The sequence below is a fragment of the Oncorhynchus masou genome, chromosome 3, assembly GCF_036934945.1.
Source record: "Oncorhynchus masou masou isolate Uvic2021 chromosome 3, UVic_Omas_1.1, whole genome shotgun sequence".
In the NCBI taxonomy this organism is placed as follows: domain Eukaryota; kingdom Metazoa; phylum Chordata; class Actinopteri; order Salmoniformes; family Salmonidae; genus Oncorhynchus; species Oncorhynchus masou.
Window position 1 is genome coordinate 5,966,035 of NC_088214.1, and position 20,393 is coordinate 5,986,427.

A 20,393-nucleotide genomic window follows, 5' to 3' on the forward strand; every position below is an offset into this window, starting at 1 on the left:
CGCGCGTTACTGGGATTATTGGGACAGAGGTGCTGCTGCAATCCAATAAAACGCAAGTGTAATCCAGCATTAAAGAATGTGTGTGTGTGTGTGTGTGTGTGTGTGTGTGTGTGTGTGTGTGTGTGTGTGTGTGTGTGTGTGTGTGTGTGTGTGTGTGTGTGTGTGTGTGTGTGTGTGTGTGTGTGTGTGTGTGTGTGTGTGTGTGTGTGTGAGAACTGGAGACACAGGATTATTGTCGGTATCATTCTAAGGGCTGAAAGAAGAACAGAGAGAATCTGCTCTGGTAGCATTGAGATAGAATCAGTGTTATACTATGGTCAATAGTAAAGGATCAGAGATGATCACTTCACCAACATCAGTGCGCGCGCACACACACACACACACACACACACACACACACACACACACACACACACACACACACACACACGTGTGAAAAAAGAAAATATATATATAAAAAAATAAAACCATTTGTTTCTAACTACAGACTTGCTGCTTAAAATCAAACTGCTGGTAATTTTTTGGTGTGTTTTAAATTCCTCCCACGTGTGAAGCACATCCTTTTTACTACAGAGTGCACTGCTGATAAACTACTGATGCCAGATACCTGCTGATGTCAGATAACTGCTGATGTCAGATAACTGCTGATGTCAGATAACTGCTGATGTCAGATAAACTGCTGATGTCAGATACCTGCTGATGCCAGATAACTGCTGATGTCAGATACCTGCTGATGTCAGATACCTGCTGATGCCAGATAACTGCTGATGCCAGATAAACTGCTGATGTCAGATACCTGCTGATGTCAGATAAACTGCTGATAAACTACTGATGCCAGATACCTGCTGATGTCAGATAACTGCTGATGTCAGATAACTGCTGATGTCAGATAACTGCTGATGTCAGATAAACTGCTGATGTCAGATACCTGCTGATGCCAGATAACTGCTGATGTCAGATACCTGCTGATGTCAGATACCTGCTGATGCCAGATAACTGCTGATGCCAGATAAACTGCTGATGTCAGATACCTGCTGATGTCAGATACCTGCTGATGTCAGATACCTGCTGATGCCAGATAACTGCTGATGCCAGATAAACTGCTGATGTCAGATAAACTGCTGATGTCAGATAACTGCTGATGCCAGATAAACTGCTGATGTCAGATAAACTGCTGATGTCAGATAAACTGCTGATGTCAGATGCCTGCTGATGCCAGATACCTGCTGATGTCAGATAACTGCTGATGTCAGATAAACTGCTGATGTCAGATACCTGCTGATGTCAGATAAACTGCTGATGTCAGATAAACTGCTGATGTCAGATACCTGCTGATGTCAGATAAACTGCTGATGTCAGATACCTGCTGATGTCAGATACCTGCTGATGTCAGATAACTGCTGATGTCAGATAAACTGCTGATGTCAGATACCTGCTGATGTCAGATAAACTGCTGATGTCAGATAAACTGCTGATGTCAGATAAACTGCTGATGTCAGATAAACTGCTGATGTCAGATACCTGCTGATGTCAGATACCTGCTGATGTCAGATAAACTGCTGATGTCAGATAAACTGCTGATGTCAGATAAACTGCTGATGTCAGATAAACTGCTGATGTCAGATGCCTGCTGATGCCAGATAAACTGCTGATGTCAGATAAACTGCTGATGTCAGATAAACTGCTGATGTCAGATGCCTGCTGATGCCAGATAAACTGCTGATGTCAGATACCTGCTGATGTCAGATAAACTGCTGATGCCAGATAAACTGCTGATGTCAGATAAACTGCTGATGTCAGATACCTGCTGATGTCAGATACCTGCTGATGCCAGATAACTGCTGATGTTAGATAACTGCTGATGTCAGATAAACTGCTGATGTCAGATAACTGCTGATGTCAGATACCTGCTGATGCCAGATAACTGCTGATGCCAGATAACTGCTGATGTCAGATAAACTGCTGATGTCAGATAAACTGCTGATGTCAGATAACTGCTGATGTCAGATACCTGCTGATGCCAGATAACTGCTGATGCCAGATAACTGCTGATGTCAGATAAACTGCTGATGTCAGATAAACTGCTGATGTCAGATAACTGCTGATGCCAGATAAACTGCTGATGTCAGATAAACTGCTGATGTCAGATAAACTGCTGATGCCAGATAAACTGCTGATGCCAGATAAACTGCCGATGTCAGATAACTGCTGATGTCAGATACCTGCTGATGTCAGATAACTGCTGATGTCAGATAAACTGCTGATGTCAGATAAACTGTTGATGCCAGATAAACTGCTGATGCCAGATAAACTGCCGATGTCAGATAACTGCTGATGTCAGATAAACTGCTGATGTCAGATACCTGCTGATGCCAGATAAACTGCTGATGCCAGATAATTGATGATGCCAGATAACTGCTGATGCCAGATAACTGCTGATGTCAGATAACTGCTGATGTCAGATAAACTGCTGATGCCAGATAACTGCTGATGCCAGATAACTGCTGATGTCAGATAACTGCTGATGTCAGATAAACTGCTGATGTCAGATAAACTGCTGATGTCAGATAAACTGCTAATGTCAGATAACTGCTGATGTCAGATAAACTGCCAGATAAACTGCTAGATGCCAGATAAACTGCTAGATGCCAGATAACTGCTGATGTCAGATAAACTGCTAGATGCCAGATAGGCTGCTAGATGCCAGATAAACTGCTAGATGCCAGATAAACTGCTAGATGCCAGATAAACTGCTAGATGCCAGATAGGCTGCTAGATGCCAGATAAGAGGCCAGATAAACTGCTAGATGCCAGATAAACTGCTAGATGCCAGATAAACTGCTAGATGCCAGATAAGATGCCAGATAAACTGCTAGATGCCAGATAAGATGCCAGATAAACTGCTAGATGCCAGATAGGCTGCTAGATGGCTTTTTTTCTTCTAATTTCCACTTTGCCAAGAAGCCTCTAATTCTGGAGTGGAGAGGGCAGGGAGCAGGGCACGCCAGGAAAAGAGGGCACGAGGAGAAGGCCAGACTGCTACCCGGCCGCCACGGCAACCACCCCTGCCCACCCCGCTCTGGCGTCCACCCTACCCCACCGCACCATGCCCAGCTTCCCCCGCCCCATCATGCCGTGCCAACCCCGCTCTGCTCTGTCCACTCTGACTATTTAATCTGCAGGGCCTGAGCAGCACTACCACTACAGTTCTATAGCTCTACAAATTAACATCTGCCCCACTGCAGACTGATGCTGCCTGCCAACCCTGCATCAGGGATTTAAAGAAAGAGAGGGATGAGGGAGAGAAAGAGAGCGAGAAAGAGAGCGAGAGAGTGAAAGATAAAGAGAGAGAGAGAGAGGGAAGGGGAGAGATATAGAGAGCGAAAGAGATAACGAGAGAGAGAGAGAGACAGACAGACAGAGAGACAGACACGATTGACTCAATGAGGGGCTTAAGGCTTAATGCCGAGGGAAATACATACTGTAGTAGGTGACATTGTGTTAATTACCTAATATAATTCAATCTAAGAGAAGCAAAAAGCCACTTTCAGTCATTTAATGTGAGACCGTTTTCTTTGCAGCCCAGCGCTGTGCTTTCTGAGATGTTTTCAGGCTTAATCACATCTGAAGGCCCTGGCAGACTGTCTGTCTGTCTATCTGTCTATCTGTCTGTCTGTCTGTCTGTCTGTCTGTCTGTCTGTCTGTCTATCTATCTGTCTGTCTGTCTGTCTGTCTGTCTGTCTATCTATCTGTCTGTCTGTCTGTCTGTCTGTCTGTCTGTCTGTCTGTCTGTCTGTCTGTCTGTGAACGCCAACTAGTATCAACTCGCAACACAACCCACAGAGACCAGATACCACTAGTTTCTACATTATTCACTTGGCGATAATGTCTATCACCATGATAGAGTCTGCCCGTGTAGAGAGTGAAAATACTCTTGTTCCATCAGATTTTTATCATCATTCAACTTGTATCTCATCATTCAGCTACAGTCCATTTCTAGCACACACACACATGCTTTTCTTTCTCACTATTCACCCTCTGGTCTTTGGACGTCAGGGGGCTAAAGAATTTGGGTTAGCACCTAAAACCCTCACAATTATTTTTTACAAATGCACAATTGAGAGCAATCCTGTCGGGCTGTATCACCGCCTGGTACGGCAACTGCACCGCCCACAATCGCAAAGCTCTCCGGAAGGTGGTGCGGTCTGCACAAGGAATCACCGGGGGCAAACTTCCCTCCCTCCTGGACACCTACAGCACCCGATGTTACAGGAAGGCCAAAAGAATCATCAAGGACATCAACCACCCGAGCCACTGCCTGTTCGCCCTGCTATCATCCAACTGAAAGGCAAGGTCAGTACAGGAGCATCAAAGCCGGGACCGAGAGACTGAATAACACCTTTTATCTCAAGGCCATCAGACTGTTAAACAGCCATCACTAGCACATCAGAGGCTGCTGCCTATAGACATAGATTAGGAATCACTGGCCACATTCAGGAATGGATCACGAGCCACTTTAATAATGTTTCCGTATCTTGCACTACTTATCTCATATGTATAAACTGCACTCCACACTATTCTACTGTATCTTAGTCCCTTTTAAATTGTGTTTACATATTACATCACCCATTTCATATGTATATACTGTGTTATATTTTATACCACACCACTGACTGCTACAACAGCCATCTCCAGCACATCAGAGGCTGCTGCCTACAGACATAGATTAGAAATCACAGGCCACTTTATTAATGTCTTCGTATCTTGCATTACTCATATGTATAAACTGTACTCTACACTATTCAACAGTATCTTAGTCACTTTAGTTGTGTGTAAATATTGTATCACCCATCTCATATGTATAAACTGTACTCTATACTATTCAACAGTATCTTAGTCACTTTAGTTGTGTGTAAATATTGTATCACCCATCTCATATGTATAAACTGTACTCTACACTATTCAACAGTATCTTAGTCACTTTAGTTGTGTGTAAATATTGTATCACCCATCTCATATGTATAAACTGTACTCTATACTATTCCACAGTATCTTAGTCACTTTAGTTGTGTGTAAATATTGTATCACCCATCTCATATGTATAAACTGTACTCTATACTATTCAACAGTATCTTAGTCACTTTAGTTGTGTGTAAATATTGTATCACCCATCTCATATGTATAAACTGTACTCTATACTATTCAACAGTATCTTAGTCACTTTAGTTGTGTGTAAATATTGTATCACCCATCTCATATGTATAAACTATACTCTATACTATGCCACTGTATCTTAGTCCAATGCTGCTCTGACATGTATATATGTATATATTCCTAATCCATTCCTTACTTAGACTTACATGCATTTTGTGTATATATTGTGAAACTGTTAGATATTACTTGTTAGATATTACTACACTGTCGGAGCTAGAAACACAAGCATTTCGCTACACAGAATAACATCTCCGAGACACATGTACGTGACCAATAAAATTTGATTTGATTTAACAAGAAAATGTGGAAAAACCCAAATCTGAAAAGAAAGATTTCCTACGGTACTTGAGATGGTGTGTGTAGGCTTGGGCTTTAACCGTTCATACCATTTACAAATACCAATGGTATGATTTTCAATACTGTTTTTAAAAACACAGGGGAGCATTATAAGTTAAATATAACTATAAGAAATATAAGATTTGTCAAATTAATTATATCCAGCTCAGGGCTCCAGCATTTGGTTTGTTAACTTGCTAGCTAAGTGGCTAGATGTCAAGATCAAGCTTCCTGGTTACAGCAGAGACATTCAATCCTGAGTGCCGGTTTCTTTAGCTAACATTGACTGGCCTTTTTGCTATCTTCAAAATATGAACATTCCATCATTAACGAGTCTCAAGAAGAACAGAGGGGTTGAGCCCGATTCGATAACCCTCACAGCTATCGTCCAATGAATATCCAAATATTGGAACTCGTATCGCTTTTTCTTCTCCACAGAACACAATGGTCGTGGGGCTCCCGAGTGGCGCAGTGGTCTAAAGGCACTGCGAGAGGTGTCACTACGGTCCCTGGTTTGAATCCAGACTGTACCACATCTGGCCGTGATTTGGAGTCCCATAGGGCGGTGCACAATTGGCCCAGCGTCGTCCGGGGTAGGCCGTTATTGTAAATAAGAATTTGTTCTTAACTGACTTGCCTAGTTAAATTAAATAAATACATCTGGTTGCCTAGCAACCTTCCAGATGAAACCAGTCTGTCAAAAGTTGCTAGCTCGTGTCTAAAGTCTCAACCTAAATACACACTGCAATTCCAAACCACAAAACCTCTGCTTCGATTTGAAACCTGACGATACAACACCTTGCCTTAGCTAACGGCTAAAATGTTTGTTTTGGACTTTATCATTCTAATTCTATTAACAAGGCTCCACATGCATTCCTGCTATATCCAACCACCAAATGAGCAACTCCACCGTAAATCCAGCTGCATATTGAACATTGACATTGCCGAAAGGCCAGTATCTTTGGCAATGACGCAGTGGCAAGAAGCGGAATGTCAGCTAAACAGACTGGTACCCAGACTAGAGACAGTCAGTCCCCTCCTGGATCAAGATCCCTTGTGCCTAAATGTTTTGGTACAGAAAATGTTGGTACAGAAACGGTATGAACAATTGAATACAGCCCAACCATATTGGTGTATAGCGTTGCGTGGCGATTATGTAACTAAATCTGTGTCTCCAGGGATCACCTTGTATGCCTGGCTCACAGATCTACCTGATTATATATCCGGAATGCAGCCATTCTCTGCTCCGCATCCATCTATTCTACAGTACTACCCACTTCCTGCAATCTACCATATGACCCGCCCCCTGCAGCTCATTGATCCCTATCCTCACTCTCACTTTTGAGTGACATGAGCAGCTGCCAATCTGGTACAGTACACCATGGCACTAATGTGTAAATGTATCTGAGATTACTAGTGGGACTCGGGACTGGGGAGGCTCTGGACTGGGGAGGCTCTGGACTGGGGAGGCTCTGGACTGGGGAGGCTCTGGACTGGGGAGGCTCTGGACTGGGGAGGCTCTGGACTGGGGAGGCTCGGGACTGGGGAGGCTCTGGACTGGGGAGGCTCTGGACTGGGGAGGCTCTGGACTGGGGAGGCTCGGGACTGGGGAGGCTCTGGACTGGGGGAGGCTCGGGACTGGGGAGGCTCTGGACTGGGGAGGCTCTGGACTGGGGAGGCTCTGGACTGGGGGAGGCTCGGGACTGGGGATGCTCGGGACTGGGGAGGCTCCTGGGGAGGCTCGGGACGGGGGAGGCTCGGGACTGGGGAGGCTCTGGACTGGGGAGGCTCTGGACTGGGGAGGCTCTGGACTGGGGAGGCTCTGGACTGGGGAGGCTCGGGACTGGGGAGGCTCGGGACTGGGGAGGCGCTGGACTGGGGAGGCTCGGGACGGGGAGGCTCTGGACTGGCGAGGTATTAGGACTGGGGAGGCTCGGGACTGGGGAGGCTCTGGACGGGGAGGCTCTGGACGGGGAGGCTCGGGACTGGGGAGGCTCTGGACTGGGGAGGCTCTGGACGGGGAGGCTCTGGACTGGGGAGGCTCTGGACTGGGGAGGCGCTGGACTGGGGAGGCTCGGGACTGGGGAGGCTCTGGACTGGGGAGGCTCGGGACTGGGGAGGCTCTGGACTGGGGAGGCTCTGGACTGGGGACGCTCTGGACTGGGGAGGCTCAGGACTGGGGACGCTCTGGACTGGGGAGGCTCGGGACTGGGGAGGCTCTGGACTGGGGAGGCTCTGGACTGGGGATGCTCTGGACTGGGGAGGCTCTGGACTGGGGAGGCTCGGGACGGGGAGGCTCGGGACTGGGGAGGCTCTGGACTGGGGAGGCTACTGGGGATGCTCAGGACTGGGGACGCTACTGGGGATGCTCTGGACTGGGGAGGCTCTGGACTGGGGATGCTCTGGACTGGGGAGGCTCTGGACTGGGGAGGCTCTGGACTGGGGAGGCTCTGGACTGGGGAGGCTCTGGACTGGGGAGGCTCTGGACTGGGGAGGCTCGGGACTGGGGAGGCTCGGGACTGGGGAGGCGCTGGACTGGGGAGGCTCGGGACGGGGGAGGCTCTGGACTGGCGAGGTTTAGGACTGGGGAGGCTCGGGACTGGGGAGGCTCTGGACGGGGGAGGCTCTGGACGGGGGAGGCTCGGGACTGGGGAGGCTCTGGACTGGGGAGGCTCTGGACGGGGGAGGCTCTGGACTGGGGAGGCTCTGGACTGGGGAGGCGCTGGACTGGGGAGGCTCGGGACTGGGGAGGCTCTGGACTGGGGAGGCTCGGGACTGGGGAGGCTCTGGACTGGGGAGGCTCTGGACTGGGGACGCTCTGGACTGGGGAGGCTCAGGACTGGGGACGCTCTGGACTGGGGAGGCTCGGGACTGGGGAGGCTCTGGACTGGGGAGGCTCTGGACTGGGGATGCTCTGGACTGGGGAGGCTCTGGACTGGGGAGGCTCGGGACGGGGGAGGCTCGGGACTGGGGAGGCTCTGGACTGGGGAGGCTCGGGACTGGGGATGCTCAGGACTGGGGACGCTCGGGACTGGGGATGCTCTGGACTGGGGAGGCTCTGGACTGGGGATGCTCTGGACTGGGGAGGCTCTGGACTGGGGAGGCTCTGGACTGGGGAGGCTCGGGACTGGGGAGGCTCGGGACTGGGGATGCTCAGGACTGGGGAGGCTCTGGACTGGAGACGCTCGGGACTGGGGAGGCTCTGGACTGGGGAGGCTCTGGACTGGGGAGGCTCCTGACTGGGGAGGCTCTGGACTGGAGACGCTCGGGACTGGGGAGGCTCTGGACTGGGGAGGCTCTGGACTGGGGAGGCTCGGGACTGGGGAGGCTCTGGACTGGGGAGGCTCGGGACTGGGGAGGCTCGGGACGGGGGAGGCTCTGGACTGGGGAGGCTCGGGACTGGGGAGGCTCGGGACTGGGGAGGCTCTGGACTGGGGAGGCTCTGGACTGGGGAGGCTCTGGACTGGGGAGGCTCTGGACTGGGGAGGCTCGGGACTGGGGAGGCTCTGGACTGGGGAGGCTCTGGACTGGGGAGGCTCTGGACTGGGGAGGTTTAGGACTGGGGAGGCTCTGGACTGGGGAGGCTCTGGACTGGGGACGCTCGGGACTGGGGAGGCTCTGGACTGGGGATGCTCGGGACTGGGGAGGCTCGGGACTGGGGATGCTCAGGACTGGGGACGCTCGGGACGGGGGACGCTCGGGGATTGGGGACGCTCGGGATTGGGGACGCTCGGGACGGGGGACGCTCGGGACTGGGGAGGCTCTGGACTGGGGATGCTCGGGACTGGGGAGGCTCGGGACTGGGGATGCTCAGGACTGGGGACGCTCGGGACGGGGACGGGGGATTGGGGACGCTCGGGATTGGGGACGCTCGGGACGGGGGACGCTCGGGACTGGGGACGCTCGAGGACTGGGGACGCTCGGGATTGGGGACGCTCGGGACTGGGGACGCTCGGGACGGGGGAGGCTCGGGACGGGGGACGCTCGGGACTGGGGACGCTCGAGGATTGGGGACGCTCGGGATTGGGGACGCTCGGGACGGGGGACGCTCGGGACGGGGGACGCTCGAGGACTGGGGACGCTCGGGACTAGGGACGCTCGAGGACTGGGGACGCTCGGGATTGTGTCTTTCACCATAAAAGTCCTATGACCAAGTTCAAGTTAGTATAGTTATACACACAGTGGGGTCAGATATGACTGACAGCCTTGATGAAGATGAGCAATAATACAATTGTTCAGAGAAAGACATTTTGTTTAACAAGTAATAGTGTTTTTCAGAAAAAAAACAAGGTAGGGGTCAAAATGATTGACAGCTCTAAAGAAGTATGCAATATTCCTAGCATGCTAATCTCTACATCAAGTTTGGGACTGGATGCATTTTGCAGTTCGTTTTGGTTGTGTTTAAGATTATGTTGACATGCTAACCTCTCACCATTACCAATAACAGGGGAGGTTAGCATTTCAAAATAACCTGAAACCCAACCAAAACGAACTGCAAAATGCATCCAGTCCCAAACTTGATGTAGATATTAGCATGTCTTGGGGGGTATGATCTTTGACCCTCTGTAAGTTTCTCAGTCATCAGTATTCACAATACATTCAGGATGATCTGTAATCCTGGTAGCAGCCACCATGAATGTTGAAGTGTTTGGAAACGTATTCTATGTCTTATTGACAATGAAAGTGATTCCAAAATGACACAATACATTATTTATCATTCATTTCTGTTGGGCATAAAATAATACGAAACACAACCAAAGCAAAACAGCAAATGCATCCAACAAGTTTGTAGAGTCACAAGCTAAACGTTTGACTACTTTATTTATAAGAATCTTTAGGGGTGTCAATTGTTTAAAGATATATATTTCTCCGAGCAATTGTATTAGCATAAAATAATATAATTTCCTCTATTGCACAGTATTTTAATTATTTATTTTACACTGTCGTTATTGCTCATCTTTATCAAGGGTGTCAATAATTTCGGACCCCACTGTATATTTAGTAAGAAAAAATGTCAAACAAAATGTACACATTTTGTGCTTTTGAATGCACAAAAAACCTTAACTTCAGAATTTAAAAAAACCTTTAGAATTAAAAAAACCTTTACTTTAGAATTTTAAAAAGACAACTTTACTTTAGAATTAAAAAAAAAACTTTACTTTAGAATAAAAAAAAACTTTACTTAGAATTTAAAACAAAACTTTACTTAAAAAAAAAAAAGAACCTTTACTTTAGAATAAAAAAACACGTGCCTCCTTATTAGTGTGATGTATAATTTGTGCGAAAAGGTTTACCGCTTTGTTGTCCTCGTCCTCTGACGACTCCGTCTCCTCCTCCACCTCTCCTTCCTCAGGGAACTCCACGTCCGACTCCCCTGGAGCGATGGGCACACTGATGGTCAGGTTGGGGTTGGTCATGTAGCTGTCGTCGTCCGGGACCTTCTCTCCGTAGCGTCCGATCACCCCCACCACCCCGACCCCCACCCCACCGTTACTCTCCACGTGATTCGCTACGGGTGTCAGCTTCACAGAAATCTGAACGTCTTTAGTCATGAGACGTCTCTTCTTCAGGTTTCCGTTGAATAGGTCGGTGACGTTCCTCGTCAGCCAGGCGAACCCCGTGTGGATGCGGGCGACGGCGATCTGGATGTTGTTCATCTCTCCGTCCTCGTCGGGAGCTGACAGGTTGTCTGAGCTGAACGAGCTGAGCAGCAGGGCCAAGAACAGGTTCAGCACCTGGGATGGAAGAGGAAAAGGAGACCAGTATAATGGAACCACACAAAATGGGACAAATCGGTGTATTTTGATCGTGTTCAAATTATATAGAAGCAGATCAAAGGTTGAGGCCTTCTTTAAAACCTTTGACCCAAGACAATGGTTTTGTCATCAGAATCAAATCCTATAGACGCCCTACAGAGGATTAACCCACTGTTCAAACGCATACATGTTTAACACGTGATATGGATCCAAGCAGCATCCCATCTGAGCTCCAGTAATCTGCCTGCTCAGAGAGCAGTCGAGCTACATTTACATTTACATTTAAGTCATTTAGCAGACGCTCTTATCCAGAGCGACTTACAAATTGGTGAATTCACCTTCTGACATCCAGTGGAACAGCCACTTTACAATAGTGCATCTAAATCATTTAAAGGGGGGGTGAGAAGGATTATTATCCTATCCTAGGTATTCCTTGAAGAGGTGGGGTTTCAGCTACTTGTCATCTAGGCTCCAGATACCTCTGCATTGTGTGTGGGACATAACCAGTTGGTGTGGGATTATCTGCTCATTGAGATGGGGGGGGGGGGGGGGGCATGAAAATGATCTGAGCAGATTCTTGTTGATGGGTGCTCTTTGACCTCCTTGCACCTAAGCAATTTGTTGCTTGTGAACCCTAGAGATCAGCCGGGATACACAGCCTTCATATGATTCATGTGTTTAGAGAGAGGGAGGGTTTCTGTCAATCTGACCATGTACTGCCCAGAGGAGAGCTGGGGGAATCTGGTGGTCAAGCTCGTCATATATAGCGCCGTTTATAACTAGCTTTATAACATCGTATACTGTTGTCCATAATGCAAAAAATATATATTAAAAAAATGCAGCCGTTATTTTTAACATCAAAATAATTTCTGGGTAACAATTTAGTACTTTACTGTAATAGTTTTCCATTAAAATGGACAAAAAATGAACCAAAATAGCCTTTTAGCAACAACAAAACAACTAATTCTAACGCTACAATGTTGCTAGGACTGTCTGCGAGTGGTCTGAGTGGGGAAAGGAAAGAGGTTTTTGGGCAGAGGTTTGGATCCTCTCTTCGTTATCTGATCTATTCATTTACTGCCTGGTGACGTCACCTGACAACCCGAGCACTCCACTCATGCAAAAATCTGCCAATTAAAAAGTCCTGTGTAGATTGTATGTTTAACCAGCAACTAATCAAATAGTTGAAAAATCACAGATTTTTTACTGAGCATGTGGATAGGATTCATTAAGAAGTTGCCTTTAATGACGACAGGAAAGTAAAGGCCAACGGAACAAGTGTTTGACTTGTGTCCAACTGGATTTGACTTTCTTAAAGCTACGCTCTCTTAAAGCCTGACATGGTTTTAAAACAGTCAACTGATCACGGGTAGGTCAATCCTGCATATTGGGGGCATTAGACTGTTTAATTATAAAATAGACACACCTGTTGTGGGTTTGACGTCTAAATTTAATTCAAAATGTTTTTGATTTTACTTGGCAAGTCAGTTAAGAACAAATTCTTATTTTTAATGACGGCCTAGGAACAGTGGGTTAACTGCCTGTTCAGCAGCAGAACGACATATTTGTACCTTGTCAGCTCAGGGATTTGAACTTGCAACCTTTCGGTTACTTGTCCAACGCTCTAACCACTAGGCTACCATTAGAAGAACCATTAGGTAGAAAAGAACCCATGCCTACTGTAAAACATGATGGTGGATCTTTGATGCTATCAGGCCATTATTTGCTACCACTGGTCTTCCACATGAACTTTACCCAGTACCAAGCCATTTCTTTTGCCAAAAACCTGGTTGCCTCTTACCAGGAGACTAAAACTTGACCGCAAGTGGATCTTCCAGCAAGATAATAACCACAAGCACACGTCAAAATCCACAAAGAAATAGTTAATTGACCACAAAAATCAGTCTCTGGGTCTTGAAACCCATTTTGAATTGTTTGTGGGGGAGTCCATAAGAACAGACAAAAGATATCAAGGACCTGGAAATATGGAGGAATGAACTGAGATCTTTCCCAATGTGTTCTCCAATCTCATGAAATATTTTAGAAAAGGAGAGGTATTCCCCTTTTTTGAGAGGAGAAAACACATTACTTCTTCAACTAAATCTCCTCCTCTGAGCAATTGTATTAATATGATATAATGTAGTTTCCTTTTTTTATTATTATTTTTTTTTTTATACAATAGCTCAGTATTTGAAGTATTTGTTTTATACAGTCATTTTTGTTCATCTTTATCAATAAATTTGGACACTGCATGTGGTTTGGAAATGACATGCGAAAGCAAGAGCCAAAACCCAGTGAATCTGTGTGAAAACCCAGTGAATCTGTTCCGGTCACTCGTTCTCCTTTGGATTTAGCCTGCCTGTGTCCTGGATTACACAAAATGGTTCCCTCCGACTTTACTGCAGTCCACTAACGGCAGAAAATGGTACTCAACTTGTTGTACTCGCTCGTAACAAAAAAGATTTTAAGTGACGTTTTTTTTATTTATTTTTTTATCTGAATTTAATTAAATAATGAAATGAAAGAAAAAATAATTAACAATATCTCAGGGGGAAAAAACATGAGAAAATGTTGAATGAAAAAAAAAAAATACTATCTTTCAAAATGACCCCAGTGATATGGGAAATAGTTGAGGTATGGTACTGGAGAAATGTAACCACTCTTCATTGACAGGGCTATGGATGCAGAGACTGATCATCAATGATGTTAAATGTATTGTTCTAACCAGGTTATGAGGCTTTACAATGTTTATTTACAAACATCGGAGTAAAACAAGTTTATTTGTTGAGTTCTGATGGGATACGACAGTTGAACTAAGCTCTTGAAGCATTTACAAGTTATATTCTTCAAGAATAAATTGGTATATATCCTTAATTTATAAACCCACAAATGAATGTAGCAACATGCGGATTGTCCCTTTAAAGACTTAATTTAGCTCTGTCATGTACTCCATCCAGCAGCACATCAAGCTGAAGCTCTATCATGTACTCCATCCAGCAGCACATCAAGCTGAAGCTCTGTCATGTACTCCATCCAGCAGCACATCAAGCTGAAGCTCTATCATGTACTCCATCCAGCAGCACATCAAGCTGAAGCTCTATCATGTACTCCATCCAGCAGCACATCAAGCTGAAGCTATGCTAAATGAACATGGATGAATGAATGAGAGAAATGCTACCAGCCGTCTGGCCGGCCGGCCGAGCAAAACCACTGGTTGTCTGGAGTTCTGAGAAAAAAGGTTTTGATCTCTTCTCATTAAATGATAGTTTCCAGGACACAGATGGATAACAAAGCAACATCTGGGTGGCTCAACCAATACTGCATTGCTGTGGCGCCAAGTGACAGCAGTTGTGTACAAACAGAGCCCGTTACTTGGATTAAATGTTTTGACGTTTTTTATAAACAGTTCCAATTCTGTGCCTTGAAATTACGAAGGCTTTTGTTTCATACTACAAAACTAAACTGTCAATACTTGCCGAGTCCGGATATTATACAGTACTGTAGCTAGCTACCACGCCGTGCTGCAATGTTCCAACGTCACCTCATCTGATCTTTCGTACCGAACAACTTGGATCACACATGTTCAATCCATTAAAAGACCTTGTTTATTACCGCTGGATAAAACATTTAAGCCTTAAGTGGACGTTCTGCCGTTATAAATTCTACAAACGCCACTCCAGTGTGGATACACTTGTTGGCACTGGACACGCGGGTTGGATAATGTCACATATGTTGTATGTGCTATGTAGCGGATAACAGATGGTTAAATATGTTGTCCAGACTGAATCTGTTTTGAAGTTCGCTTATAGTAATCTGCATGTCGAGCCGGTTACTATGACAACGTAGCGGGGAGATATGATTGGGTTTTGGGATGGCCCACAGGGACACTGTACATGGAATCATTGTTGTAAAAATGGTGACCATAACAGACAATGCAAACCATTTTTAGTTATTTCCTAGATCAATCCTCTCACACGGTCTGAAAGCACAGCTTTCTCAGAGTACGTCTTTACTGTAGACTGTGATTCACTTTCTCAGAGTATGTCTATACTATTGACTCCTAAATAATCCCTTGTGGAAACCCTCTCTCCCTCCTTCTCTCTCCTACCCAATAGAAACCCTTACAGAAACCCTCTCTCCCTCCTCCTCTCTCCTACCCAATAGAAACCCTTACAGAAACCCTCTGTCCCCCCTACCCAATAGAAACCCTTACAGAAACCTTCTGTCCCTCCTACCCAATAGAAACCCTTACAGAAACCTTCTGTCCCTCCTACCCAATAGAAACCCTTACAGAAACCATCTGTCCCTCCTTCTCTCTCCTACCCAATAGAAACCCTTACAGAAACCTTCTGTCCCTCCTTCTCTCTCCAACCCAATAGAAACCCTTACAGAAACCCTCTGTCCCTCCTACCCAATAGAAACCCTTACAGAAACCCTCTGTCCCTCCTTCTCTCTCCAACCCAATAGAAACCCTTACAGAAACCCTCTGTCCCTCCTACCCAATAGAAACCCTTACAGAAACCTTCTGTCCCTCCTTCTCTCTCCTACCCAATAGAAACCCTTACAGAAACCCTCTGTCCCTCCTTCTCTCTCCTACCCAATAGAAACCCTTACAGAAACCCTCTGTCCCCCCTAACCAATAGAAACCCTTACAGAAACCCTCTGTCCCTCCTACCCAATAGAAACCCTTAAAGAAACCCTCTGTCCCTCCTTCTCTCTCCTCCCCAATAGAAACCCACATCCATCTCATCATTTGGACCAAACGACAAATCAGACCAGATCTTGCAATTGTTTGTTTCCATAAAACTCTGGAGCTCTCGTCTCTCCAGTTCATTGTAATACTCCTGTTCTATCAATGCCCTTTTCAGATTCCATTTCTCAATCAGAAGGTTGTGCAACAGCACAACTAACTGTATCCATAATACAACATCCATCACAGCATTTATGCCAAACAACAATCTAAAAAACCCTCTAAACTCATTCCAATGCATAATACTACTGTTCTATTAGTTTGTGTCTTTTGTCCAACCTTCACTCTTTGTGTTAGAACTGATCTTTTATTTTATTTTACCTTTATTTAACCAGGCAAGTCAGTTAAGAACAAATTCTTATTTTCAATGACGGCCTGGGAACAGTGGGTTAACTGCCTGTTCAGGGGCAGAACGACAGATTTGTACCTTGTCAGCTCAGGGGTTTGAACTAGTCCAACGCTCTAACCACTAGGCTACCCTGCCGCCCCATCTCTACATTTCAGGTTTCTCAACGGATCTACTCACCACCAGGTTTCCTATGACCATGACCAGCATGAAGACTAGGATGCAGAGAGGCTGCCCTGCCACCTCCATACAATCCCACATGGTCTCGATCCACTCGCCACACAGCACCCGGAACACGATGAGGAACGAGTGGAAGAAGTCCTTCATGTGCCAACGGGGTAACATACAATCCTTAGAGATCTTACACACGCAGTCCTGGTAGTTCTTGCCGAACAGTTGCATGCCCACCACGGCGAAGATGAAGACGATAATGGCCAGTACCAGGGTCAGGTTTCCCAGAGCGCCCACGGAGTTACCGATGATCTTGATCAGTGTGTTCAGGGTGGGCCATGACTTCGCTAGCTTGAACACTCGCAACTGACCGACACACAAAAAAGAGACAAATCAATTAGCAAAATTAAATGATCAAATTATGTTATGTTAATTATGTTACATTACATAATGCTTAAAAATATAATATTTTTTACATGATGTGAATAAAGGACTACAATGTAGTAAAGGATACTAAAGGACTACAATGTAGTCCCCTGCAGTATGGAATGGCACATGATGTTATCATTGGATTGCTGTGTGAGTATGGCTTGTACCCAAGTAAACAGTGTCTCAACATCTAGATCAGAGTCCTTGTGTTTGACACGTCTCAGCATCTAAATCAGAGTCCTTTTGTTTGACACGTCTCAACATCTAGATCAGAGTCCTTGTGTTTGCCACGTCTCAACATCTAGATCAGAGTCCTTGTGTTTGCCACGTCTCAACATCTAGATCAGAGTCCTTGTGTTTGACACGTCTCAACATCTAGATCAGAGTCCTTGTGTTTGACACGTCTCAACATCTAGATCAGAGTCCTTGTGTTTGACACGTCTCAGCATCTAGATCAGAGTCCTTGTGTTTGCCACGTATCTGATCCATTTTCATATTGCTCGTAATTGAAGTGATTCCACTAAAATGTGTCCCCCCACTCTCTAAATCTCATTGATACTGTGACTCAATCATTGTAATGCTCAACATCTAGATTCCTTGTGTTTGACACGCCACATCTAGATCAGAGTCCTTGTGTTTGCCACGTCTCAACATCTAGATCAGAGTCCTTGTGTTTGCCACGTCTCAACATCTAGATCAGAGTCCTTGTGTTTGCCACGTCTCAACATCTAGATCAGAGTCCTTGTGTTTGACACGTCTCAACATCTAGATCAGAGTCCTTGTGTTTGTGTCAACATGTGATGTGTCCTTGTGTTTGACACGTCTCAGGGGGAGATCAGAGTCCTTGTGTTTGACATGTGGCACATCTAGATCAGAGTCCTTGTGTTTGACACGTCTCACAAACATATCATTGTGTTTGACAAAATCTAATAATTATTTTGATGTAACATCTAGATTTTTGTTTGCCATGTTATTGATTGGGTTAAATCATTTATTCAATTATTTAAACCAATCATAACCAATCAAACAAATCAAATATATAATAAAATAAATACATAAATCAAATGAAATGAAATGTCTTTGTGACCGTGACATTACCAGTCTGAAGGAGCGCAGGACAGACAGCCCCTCCACGTTGGACAGGCCCAGCTCCATGAGGCTGAGACAGACGATGATGCCGTCAAACATGTTCCAGCCCTGCTGGAAGTAAAAGTATGGATCCATGGCTATCAGCTTGAACACCATCTCTGCTGTGAAGATGACCGTGAACACCTGGGAGAGCACACAGATACATAACCATTACCCAACCATGACACAACCATCACATTACATAACCATTACCCAACCATTACCCTATCATCACATTACACAACCATTACCCAACCATCACATCACATTACATAACCATTACCCAACCATCACACAACCATCACATTACATAACCATTACCCAACCATCATATTACATAACCATTACCCAACCATCACAAAACCATCACATTACATAACCATTACCCAACCATCACATTACATAACCATTACCCAACCATCACACAACCATCACATTACATAACCATTACCCAACCATCACATTACATAACCATTACATACCATTACCAACCATCATATTACATAACCATTACCCAACCATCACAAAACCATCACATTACATAACCATTACCCAACCATCACATTACATAACCATTACCCAACCATCATATTACATAACCATTACCCAACCATCACAAAACCATCACATTACATAACCATTACCCAACCATCACATTACATAACCATTACCCAACCATCATATTACATAACCATTACCCAACCATCACACAACCATCACATTACATAACCATTACCCAACCATTATCCAACCATCATATTACACAACCATTACACAATCATTACCCAACCATCACACAACCATCACATTACATAACCATTACCCAACCATCACATTACACAACCAATATACAACCCTTACCCAGCCATCACATTACACAACCATTACACAACCATTACCCAACCATCACACAACCATCACATTACATAACCATTACCCAAACATCACACAACCATCACATTACACAACCATTACCCAACCATCTCATTACACAACCATTACTCAACCATTACATTACATAAGCATTACACATCCATTACCCAACCATCACACAACCATCACATTACATAACCATTACCCAACCATCACATTACACAAACATTACCCAACCATCACATTACATAACCATTACCCAACTATCACATTACACAACCATTACCCAACCATCACACAACCATCACATTACACAACCATTACCCAACCATCACACAACACAACCATCACATTACATAACCATTACCCAACCATCACACAACCATCACATTACACAACCATTACCCAACCATCACATTACACAACAATTACCCAACCATCACATTACACAACCATTACCCAACCATCACATTACACAACCATTACCCAACCATGACATTACACAACCATCACACAACCATTACCCAACCATCACATTACACAACCAATATACAACCATTACCCAACCATCACATTACACAACCAATATACAACCATTACCCAACCATCACATTACACAACCAATATACAATCATTACCCAACCATCACATTACACAACCAATACACAACCATTACCCAACCATGACATCACACAACCATTACCCAACCATCACATTACACAACCAATACACAACCATTACCCAACCATCACATTACACAACCATTACCCAACCATCACATTACACAACCATCACACAACCATTACCCAACCATCACATTACACAACCATCACACAACCATCACATTACACAACAATCACACAACCATCACATTACACAACCATCACAGAACCAATACACAACATCACATTACACAACCATCACACAACCATTACCCAACCATCACATTACACAACCCTCACACAACCATCACATTACACAACCCTCACACAACCATCACATTACACAACCATTACCCAACCATCACATTACACAACCATCACACAACCATCACATTTCACAACCACCACACAACCATTACCCAACCATCACATTACACAACTATCACACAACCATCACATTACACAACCATCACACAACCATTACCCAACCATCACATAACACAACCACCACACAACAATCACACAACCATCACATTACACAACCATCACACAACCATCACATTTCACAACCACCACACAACCATTACCCAACCATCACATTACACAACCATCACACAACAATCACACAGCCATCACATTACATGACCATCACACAACCATCACAATACACAACCATCACATTACACAACCATCACACAACCATTACCCAACCATCACATTACACAACC

The 20,393-nt window shown here is 45.3% G+C and overlaps 1 pseudogene; it reads right to left on the bottom strand.

Moving 5' to 3' along the window:
* The window catches only part of LOC135509237 (sodium channel protein type 4 subunit alpha-like), a 121,623-nt pseudogene that overhangs the window by 21,822 nt on the left and 79,408 nt on the right, over positions 1-20,393 (bottom strand).